Source organism: Cuculus canorus, chromosome 2 (genome assembly GCF_017976375.1).
Source record: "Cuculus canorus isolate bCucCan1 chromosome 2, bCucCan1.pri, whole genome shotgun sequence".
NCBI classification, from domain to species: Eukaryota; Metazoa; Chordata; class Aves; order Cuculiformes; family Cuculidae; genus Cuculus; species Cuculus canorus.
The window spans coordinates 761,894-772,547 of NC_071402.1; positions in this window are offsets into that span (position 1 = coordinate 761,894).

Here is a 10,654-nt window from a genome sequence, read left to right on the forward strand (position 1 = left end):
TTCCACCCCCCTGACCCATGGCTGCCCCACGGCTGCCCCAGATGTGCCCCACGGCCGCCCCATGGCTGCCCCACAGCTGCCCCACGGCGACCCACATTCCAACCCCCCCGACCCATGGCTGCCCCACGGCTGCCCCACATCTCTCTCCCTGCCCCACGGCTGCCCCACGGCTGTCCCAGATGTGCCCCACGGCTGCCCCAGATGTGTCCCCCCCCGCCCCACAGCTGCCCCACGGCCGCCCCACGGCCGCCCCACGGCTGCCCCAGATGTGCCCCACGGCCGCCCCACAGCTCTCCCTCTGCCCCACGGCCACCCCACGGCTGCCCCAGATGTGTCCCCCCCTGCCCCACAGCTGCCCCACGGCTGCCCCACGGCTGCCCCACAGCTCTCCCTCTGCCCCACGGCCGCCCCACGGCTGCCCCACAGCTCCCCCTCTGCCCCACGGCTGCCCCACGGCTGCCCCACGGCTCTCCCTCTGCCCCACGGCTCTCTGTGGAGTTTTATAAAGAAAGGAGAAAGTCAAAGGTGGTCTCAGTGTCCTCAATCCACTCCGGCCCAGTACGGCCCAGTTCGGCCCAGTTCAGCCCAGTCCGGCCCAGTTCAGCCCAGTTCAGCCCAGTCCGGCCCAGTCCGGCCCAGTTCAGCCCAGTACGGCCCAGTTCAGCCCAGTTCAGCCCAGTCCAGCCCAGTTCAGCCCAGTCCATCCCAGTTCAGCCCAGTCCATCCCAGTACGTCCCAGTACGTCCCAGTTCAGCCCAGTCCATCCCAGTATGTCCCACTCTATCCCAGTCCCAATCCAATCCCGTCCCAGTTCATCCCGGTCTGTCCCAGTCTGAATACAATCCCATCCCAGTCCATCCCAGTCCCAATCCAATCCTATCCCAGTCTGTCCCAGTTCATTCCAGTCCATCCCAGTCCCAATCTAATCCCATCCCAGTCCATGCCAGTCCATCCCAGGTCATCCCAGTTCATCTCTAATCCCATCCCAGTCCATCCCAGTTCATCCCAGTCTGCCCCACTCCATCCCAGTCCATCCCAGTCCATCCCAATCCTTTCCCAGTCCATCCCAGTCCATCCCAATCCATCCCAGTCCCAACCCAATCCCATCCCAGCCCATACCAGTCCATCCCAGTTTGTCCCAGTCCATCCCAGTCCCAACCCAATCCCATCCCAGCCCATCCCAGTCCATCCCAGTTTGTCCCAGTCCATCCCAGTTCCAATCTAATTCAATCCCAGTCCATCCCAGTCCATCCCAGTTCCAATCTTAATTCAATCCCAGTCCATCCCAGTCCATCCCAGTCCATCCCAGTTCCAATCCAATCCCATCCCAGTCCCTCCCAGTCCGTCCCAGTTCAGCCCGGTCTGTCCCAGTCCGAATACGATCCCATCCCACTCCGTCCCAGTCCATCCCAGTCCATCCCAGTCCATCCCAGTCCCTCCCAGTCCGTCCCAGTCCCTCCTCTCCCATTCCCAGTGCAGCTCTGCTTTGGGGCACAGTTTGGGTTCAGAGGGGATTTGGGGCTCTCGGAGACAGTTGAGGTTCTCCACATTGAGGTTCTCCACATTGAGGTTCTCCTCTTGAGGTTCTCCACATTGAGGTTCTCCACATTGAGGTTCTCCACATTGAGGTTCTCCTCTTGAGGTTCTCCACATTGAGGTTCTCCTCTTGAGGTTCTCCTCTTGAGGTTCTCCTCTTGAGGTTCTCCACATTGAGGTTCTCCTCTTGAGGTTCTCCTCTTGAGGTTCTCCACATTGAGGTTCTCCACATTGAGGTTCTCCACATTGAGGTTCTCCTCTTGAGGTTCTCCACATTGAGGTTCTCCTCTTGAGGTTCTCCACATTGAGGTTCTCCACATTGAGGTTCTCCTCTTGAGGTTCTCCACATTGAGGTTCTCCACATTGAGGTTCTCCTCTTGAGGTTCTCCACATGGAGGTTCTCCTCTTGAGGTTCTCCTCTTGAGGTTCTCCACATTGAGGTTCTCCACATTGAGGTTCTCCTCTTGAGGTTCTCCTCTTGAGGTTCTCCACATTGAGGTTCTCCACATTGAGGTTCTCCTCTTGAGGTTCTCCACATTGAGGTTCTCCTCTTGAGGTTCTCCTCTTGAGGTTCTCCACATTGAGGTTCTCCACATTGAGGTTCTCCTCTTGAGGTTCTCCACATTGAGGTTCTCCTCTTGAGGTTCTCCTCTTGAGGTTCTCCACATTGAGGTTCTCCTCTTGAGGTTCTCCTCTTGAGGTTCTCCACATTGAGGTTCTCCACATTGAGGTTCTCCTCTTGAGGTTCTCCACATTGAGGTTCTCCTCTTGAGGTTCTCCTCTTGAGGTTCTCCACATTGAGGTTCTCCTCTTGAGGTTCTCCTCTTGAGGTTCTCCTCTTGAGGTTCTCCACATTGAGGTTCTCCTCTTGAGGTTCTCCTCTTGAGGTTCTCCACATTGAGGTTCTCCTCTTGAGGTTCTCCACATTGAGGTTCTCCACATTGAGGTTCTCCACATTGAGGTTCTCCTCTTGAGGTTCTCCACATTGAGGTTCTCCACATTGAGGTTCTCCTCTTGAGGTTCTCCACATTGAGGTTCTCCACATTGAGGTTCTCCTCTTGAGGTTCTTCTCTTGAGGTTCTCCTCTTGAGGTTCTCCACATTGAGGTTCTCCTCTTGAGGTTCTCCTCTTGAGGTTCTCCTCTTGAGGTTCTCCACATTGAGGTTCTCCTCTTGAGATTCTCCTCTTGAGGTTCTCCACATTGAGGTTCTCCTCTTGAGATTCTCCTCTTGAGGTTCTCCACATTGAGGTTCTCCACATTGAGGTTCTCCTCTTGAGGTTCTCCTCTTGAGGTTCTCCACATTGAGGTTCTCCTCTTGAGGTTCTCCACATTGAGGTTCTCCTCTTGAGGTTCTCCTCTTGAGGTTCTCCACATTGAGGTTCTCCACATTGAGGTTCTCCTCTTGAGGTTCTCCACATTAAGGTTCTCCTCTTGAGGTTTTCCACTTTGAGGTTCTCCTCTTGAGGTTCTCCACATTGAGGTTCTCCTCTTGAGGTTCTCCACATTGAGGTTCTCCACATTGAGGTTCTCCTCTTGAGGTTCTCCACATTGAGGTTCTCCACATTGAGGTTCTCCTCTTGAGGTTCTCCTCTTGAGGTTCTCCACATTGAGGTTCTCCTCTTGAGGTTCTCCACATTGAGGTTCTCCTCTTGAGGTTCTCCACATTGAGGTTCTCCACATTGAGGTTCTCCTCTTGAGGTTCTCCACATTGAGGTTCTCCACATTGAGGTTCTCCACATTGAGGTTCTCCTCTTGAGGTTCTCCACATTGAGGTCTCCTCTTGAGGTTCTCCACATTGAGGTTCTCCACATTGAGGTTCTCCTCTTGAGGTTCTCCACATTGAGGTTCTCCACATTGAGGTTCTCCTCTTGAAGTTCTCCACTTTGAGGTTCTCCACATTGAGGTTCTCCTCTTGAGGTTCTCCACATTGAGGTTCTCCACATTGAGGTTCTCCTCTTGAGGTTCTCCACATTGAGGTTCTCCTCTTGAGGTTCTCCTCTTGAGGTTCTCCACATTGAGGTTCTCCACATTGAGGTTCTCCTCTTGAGGTTCTCCACATTGAGGTTCTCCTCTTGAGGTTCTCCTCTTGAGGTTCTCCACATTGAGGTTCTCCACATTGAGGTTCTCCTCTTGAGGTTCTCCTCTTGAGGTTCTCCACATTGAGGTTCTCCTCTTGAGGTTCTCCTCTTGAGGTTCTCCACTTTGAGGTTCTCCTCTTGAGGTTCTCCTCTTGAGGTTCTCCACATTGAGGTTCTCCACATTGAGGTTCTCCTCTTGAGGTTCTCCTCTTGAGGTTCTCCACATTGAGGTTCTCCACATTGAGGTTCTCCTCTTGAGGTTCTCCACATTGAGGTTCTCCTCTTGAGGTTCTCCACATTGAGGTTCTCCACATTGAGGTTCTCCTCTTGAGGTTCTCCACATTGAGGTTCTCCTCTTGAGGTTCTCCTCTTCAGGTTCTCCACATTGAGGTTCTCCTCTTCAGGTTCTCCTCTTGAGGTTCTCCACATTGAGGTTCTCCTCTTGAGGTTCTCCACATTGAGGTTCTCCATATTGAGGTTCTCCTCTTGAGGTTCTCCACATTGAGGTTCTCCACATTGAGGTTCTCCTCTTGAGGTTCTCCTCTTGAGGTTCTCCACATTGAGGTTCTCCACATTGAGGTTCTCCTCTTGAGGTTCTCCACATTGAGGTTCTCCACATTGAGGTTCTCCTCTTGAGGTTCTCCACATTGAGGTTCTCCACATTGAGGTTCTCCTCTTGAGGTTCTCCACATTGAGGTTCTCCTCTTGAGGTTCTCCTCTTGAGGTTCTCCACATTGAGGTTCTCCACATTGAGGTTCTCCTCTTGAGGTTCTCCTCTTGAGGTTCTCCACATTGAGGTTCTCCACATTGAGGTTCTCCTCTTGAGGTTCTCCTCTTGAGGTTCTCCACATTGAGGTTCTCCACATTGAGGTTCTCCTCTTGAGGTTCTCCTCTTGAGGTTCTCCACATTGAGGTTCTCCACATTGAGGTTCTCCTCTTGAGGTTCTCCACATTGAGGTTCTCCACATTGAGGTTCTCCTCTTGAGGTTCTCCACATTGAGGTTCTCCACATTGAGGTTCTCCACATTGAGGTTCTCCTCTTGAGGTTCTCCACATTGAGGTTCTCCACATTGAGGTTCTCCTCTTGAGGTTCTCCTCTTGAGGTTCTCCACATTGAGGTTCTCCTCTTGAGGTTCTCCTCTTGAGGTTCTCCTCTTGAGGTTCTCCACATTGAGGTTCTCCTCTTGAGGTTCTCCACATTGAGGTTCTCCACATTGAGGTTCTCCTCTTGAGGTTCTCCTCTTGAGGTTCTCCACATTGAGGTTCTCCACATTGAGGTTCTCCTCTTGAAGTTCTCCACATTGAGGTTCTCCACATTGAGGTTCTCCTCTTGAGGTTCTCCACATTGAGGTTCTCCACATTGAGGTTCTCCACATTGAGGTTCTCCTCTTGAGGTTCTCCACATTGAGGTTCTCCACATTGAGGTTCTCCACATTGAGGTTCTCCTCTTGAGGTTCTCCTCTTGAGGTTCTCCACATTGAGGTTCTCCTCTTGAGGTTCTCCTCTTGAGGTTCTCCACATTGAGGTTCTCCTCTTGAGGTTCTCCTCTTGAGGTTCTCCACATTGAGGTTCTCCACATTGAGGTTCTCCTCTTGAGGTTCTCCTCTTGAGGTTCTCCACATTGAGGTTCTCCTCTTGAGGTTCTCCACATTGAGGTTCTCCACATTGAGGTTCTCCTCTTGAGGTTCTCCTCTTGAGGTTCTCCACATTGAGGTTCTCCTCTTGAGGTTCTCCTCTTGAGGTTCTCCACATTGAGGTTCTCCACATTGAGGTTCTCCTCTTGAGGTTCTCCACATTGAGGTTCTCCTCTTGAGGTTCTCCACATTGAGGTTCTCCACATTGAGGTTCTCCTCTTGAGGTTCTCCACATTGAGGTTCTCCACATTGAGGTTCTCCTCTTGAGGTTCTCCACATGGAGGTTCTCCTCTTGAGGTTCTCCTCTTGAGGTTCTCCACATTGAGGTTCTCCACATTGAGGTTCTCCTCTTGAGGTTCTCCTCTTGAGGTTCTCCACATTGAGGTTCTCCACATTGAGGTTCTCCTCTTGAGGTTCTCCACATTGAGGTTCTCCTCTTGAGGTTCTCCTCTTGAGGTTCTCCACATTGAGGTTCTCCACATTGAGGTTCTCCTCTTGAGGTTCTCCACATTGAGGTTCTCCTCTTGAGGTTCTCCTCTTGAGGTTCTCCACATTGAGGTTCTCCTCTTGAGGTTCTCCACATTGAGGTTCTCCTCTTGAGGTTCTCCTCTTGAGGTTCTCCACATTGAGGTTCTCCACATTGAGGTTCTCCTCTTGAGGTTCTCCACATTGAGGTTCTCCTCTTGAGGTTCTCCTCTTGAGGTTCTCCACATTGAGGTTCTCCTCTTGAGGTTCTCCTCTTGAGGTTCTCCTCTTGAGGTTCTCCACATTGAGGTTCTCCACATTGAGGTTCTCCTCTTGAGGTTCTCCTCTTGAGGTTCTCCACATTGAGGTTCTCCTCTTGAGGTTCTCCACATTGAGGTTCTCCACATTGAGGTTCTCCACATTGAGGTTCTCCTCTTGAGGTTCTCCACATTGAGGTTCTCCACATTGAGGTTCTCCTCTTGAGGTTCTCCACATTGAGGTTCTCCACATTGAGGTTCTCCTCTTGAGGTTCTTCTCTTGAGGTTCTCCTCTTGAGGTTCTCCACATTGAGGTTCTCCTCTTGAGGTTCTCCTCTTGAGGTTCTCCACATTGAGGTTCTCCTCTTGAGATTCTCCTCTTGAGGTTCTCCACATTGAGGTTCTCCTCTTGAGATTCTCCTCTTGAGGTTCTCCACATTGAGGTTCTCCACATTGAGGTTCTCCTCTTGAGGTTCTCCTCTTGAGGTTCTCCACATTGAGGTTCTCCTCTTGAGGTTCTCCACATTGAGGTTCTCCTCTTGAGGTTCTCCTCTTGAGGTTCTCCACATTGAGGTTCTCCACATTGAGGTTCTCCTCTTGAGGTTCTCCACATTAAGGTTCTCCTCTTGAGGTTTTCCACTTTGAGGTTCTCCTCTTGAGGTTCTCCACATTGAGGTTCTCCACATTGAGGTTCTCCTCTTGAGGTTCTCCTCTTGAGGTTCTCCACATTGAGGTTCTCCTCTTGAGGTTCTCCACATTGAGGTTCTCCACATTGAGGTTCTCCTCTTGAGGTTCTCCACATTGAGGTTCTCCACATTGAGGTTCTCCTCTTGAGGTTCTCCACATTGAGGTTCTCCACATTGAGGTTCTCCACATTGAGGTTCTCCTCTTGAGGTTCTCCACATTGAGGTCTCCTCTTGAGGTTCTCCACATTGAGGTTCTCCACATTGAGGTTCTCCTCTTGAGGTTCTCCACATTGAGGTTCTCCACATTGAGGTTCTCCTCTTGAAGTTCTCCACTTTGAGGTTCTCCACATTGAGGTTCTCCTCTTGAGGTTCTCCACATTGAGGTTCTCCACATTGAGGTTCTCCTCTTGAGGTTCTCCACATTGAGGTTCTCCTCTTGAGGTTCTCCTCTTGAGGTTCTCCACATTGAGGTTCTCCACATTGAGGTTCTCCTCTTGAGGTTCTCCACATTGAGGTTCTCCTCTTGAGGTTCTCCTCTTGAGGTTCTCCACATTGAGGTTCTCCACATTGAGGTTCTCCTCTTGAGGTTCTCCTCTTGAGGTTCTCCACATTGAGGTTCTCCTCTTGAGGTTCTCCTCTTGAGGTTCTCCACTTTGAGGTTCTCCTCTTGAGGTTCTCCTCTTGAGGTTCTCCACATTGAGGTTCTCCACATTGAGGTTCTCCTCTTGAGGTTCTCCTCTTGAGGTTCTCCACATTGAGGTTCTCCACATTGAGGTTCTCCTCTTGAGGTTCTCCACATTGAGGTTCTCCTCTTGAGGTTCTCCACATTGAGGTTCTCCACATTGAGGTTCTCCTCTTGAGGTTCTCCACATTGAGGTTCTCCTCTTGAGGTTCTCCTCTTCAGGTTCTCCACATTGAGGTTCTCCTCTTCAGGTTCTCCTCTTGAGGTTCTCCACATTGAGGTTCTCCTCTTGAGGTTCTCCACATTGAGGTTCTCCATATTGAGGTTCTCCTCTTGAGGTTCTCCACATTGAGGTTCTCCACATTGAGGTTCTCCTCTTGAGGTTCTCCTCTTGAGGTTCTCCACATTGAGGTTCTCCACATTGAGGTTCTCCTCTTGAGGTTCTCCACATTGAGGTTCTCCACATTGAGGTTCTCCTCTTGAGGTTCTCCACATTGAGGTTCTCCACATTGAGGTTCTCCTCTTGAGGTTCTCCACATTGAGGTTCTCCTCTTGAGGTTCTCCTCTTGAGGTTCTCCACATTGAGGTTCTCCACATTGAGGTTCTCCTCTTGAGGTTCTCCTCTTGAGGTTCTCCACATTGAGGTTCTCCACATTGAGGTTCTCCTCTTGAGGTTCTCCACATTGAGGTTCTCCTCTTGAGGTTCTCCACATTGAGGTTCTCCACATTGAGGTTCTCCTCTTGAGGTTCTCCACATTGAGGTTCTCCACATTGAGGTTCTCCACATTGAGGTTCTCCTCTTGAGGTTCTCCACATTGAGGTTCTCCACATTGAGGTTCTCCTCTTGAGGTTCTCCTCTTGAGGTTCTCCACATTGAGGTTCTCCTCTTGAGGTTCTCCTCTTGAGGTTCTCCTCTTGAGGTTCTCCACATTGAGGTTCTCCTCTTGAGGTTCTCCACATTGAGGTTCTCCACATTGAGGTTCTCCTCTTGAGGTTCTCCTCTTGAGGTTCTCCACATTGAGGTTCTCCACATTGAGGTTCTCCTCTTGAAGTTCTCCACATTGAGGTTCTCCACATTGAGGTTCTCCTCTTGAGGTTCTCCACATTGAGGTTCTCCACATTGAGGTTCTCCACATTGAGGTTCTCCTCTTGAGGTTCTCCACATTGAGGTTCTCCACATTGAGGTTCTCCACATTGAGGTTCTCCTCTTGAGGTTCTCCTCTTGAGGTTCTCCACATTGAGGTTCTCCTCTTGAGGTTCTCCTCTTGAGGTTCTCCACATTGAGGTTCTCCTCTTGAGGTTCTCCTCTTGAGGTTCTCCACATTGAGGTTCTCCTCTTGAGGTTCTCCTCTTGAGGTTCTCCACATTGAGGTTCTCCTCTTGAGGTTCTCCACATTGAGGTTCTCCACATTGAGGTTCTCCTCTTCAGGTTCTCCTCTTGAGGTTCTCCACATTGAGGTTCTCCTCTTGAGGTTCTCCTCTTCAGGTTCTCCACATTGAGGTTCTCCTCTTGAGGTTCTCCACATTGAGGTTCTCCACATTGAGGTTCTCCTCTTGAGGTTCTCCATATTGAGGTTCTCCTCTTGAGGTTCTCCTCTTGAGGTTCTCCTCTTGAGGTTCTCCACATTGAGGTTCTCCACATTGAGGTTCTCCTCTTGAGGTTCTCCTCTTGAGGTTCTCCACATTGAGGTTCTCCTCTTGAGGTTCTCCTCTTGAGGTTCTCCACATTGAGGTTCTCCACATTGAGGTTCTCCTCTTGAGGTTCTCCACATTGAGGTTCTCCACATTGAGGTTCTCCTCTTGAGGTTCTCCTCTTGAGGTTCTCCACATTGAGGTTCTCCACATTGAGGTTCTCCTCTTGAGGTTCTCCACATTGAGGTTCTCCACATTGAGGTTCTCCTCTTGAGGTTCTCTTCTTGAGGTTCTCCACATTGAGGTTCTCCACATTGAGGTTCTCCTCTTGAGGTTCTCCTCTTGAGGTTCTCCACATTGAGGTTCTCCACATTGAGGTTCTCCTCTTGAGGTTCTCCACATTGAGGTTCTCCACATTGAGGTTCTCCTCTTGAGGTTCTCCACATTGAGGTTCTCCACATTGAGGTTCTCCTCTTGAGGTTCTCCACATTGAGGTTCTCCACATTGAGGTTCTCCTCTTGAGGTTCTCCTCTTGAGGTTCTCCACATTGAGGTTCTCCTCTTGAGGTTCTCCTCTTGAGGTTCTCCTCTTGAGGTTCTCCACATTGAGGTTCTCCACATTGAGGTTCTCCTCTTGAGGTTCTCCACATTGAGGTTCTCCTCTTGAGGTTCTCCTCTTGAGGTTCTCCACATTGAGGTTCTCCACATTGAGGTTCTCCTCTTGAGGTTCTCCACATTGAGGTTCTCCACATTGAGGTTCTCCTCTTGAGGTTCTCCACATTGAGGTTCTCCACATTGAGGTTCTCCTCTTGAGGTTCTCCACATTGAGGTTCTCCACATTGAGGTTCTCCTCTTGAGGTTCTCCTCTTGAGGTTCTCCACATTGAGGTTCTCCACATTGAGGTTCTCCTCTTGAGGTTCTCCTCTTGAGGTTCTCCACATTGAGGTTCTCCACATTGAGGTTCTCCTCTTGAGGTTCTCCTCTTGAGGTTCTCCACATTGAGGTTCTCCTCTTGAGGTTCTCCTCTTGAGGTTCTCCACATTGAGGTTCTCCACATTGAGGTTCTCCTCTTGAGGTTCTCTTGAGGTTCTCCTCTTGAGGTTCTCCACATTGAGGTTCTCCACATTGAGGTTCTCCTCTTGAGGTTCTCCTCTTGAGGTTCTCCTCTTGAGGTTCTCCTCATTGAGGTTCTCCACATTGAGGTTCTCCTCTTGAGGTTCTCCACATTGAGGTTCTCCTCTTGAGGTTCTCCTCTTGAGGTTCTCCTCTTGAGGTTCTCCTCTCTGGTGTCCCCCCATTCCCATTCCCATTCCCATTCCCTTCTCGGTGAGGAGAAGACATCTCCACCTTTTGGCCTTCAGGTCTTTATTTCTCTTGGGTTGATTAAACCACCGCTCTCTCCAACGTGGTCAGAAGGTCTTCGAAGCCGTGGCCGAGCCCTCCCCAGGACCTTCTGACCCCTCCCCAGGACCTTCCGAGCCCTCCCCAGGACCTTCCGAGCCCTCCCCAGGACCTTCTGACCCCTCCCCAGGAGTGTCCAAGCGGTGCCCAACGTTCACCCAACCATTGTCCAACCTTCTCCCAACCTTCACTCAACCTCCACCCAACCTTCACCCAACCTTCACCCAACCTTCACCCAACCATCGTCCAACCACCATCCAACCATTGTCCAAACATCACCCAA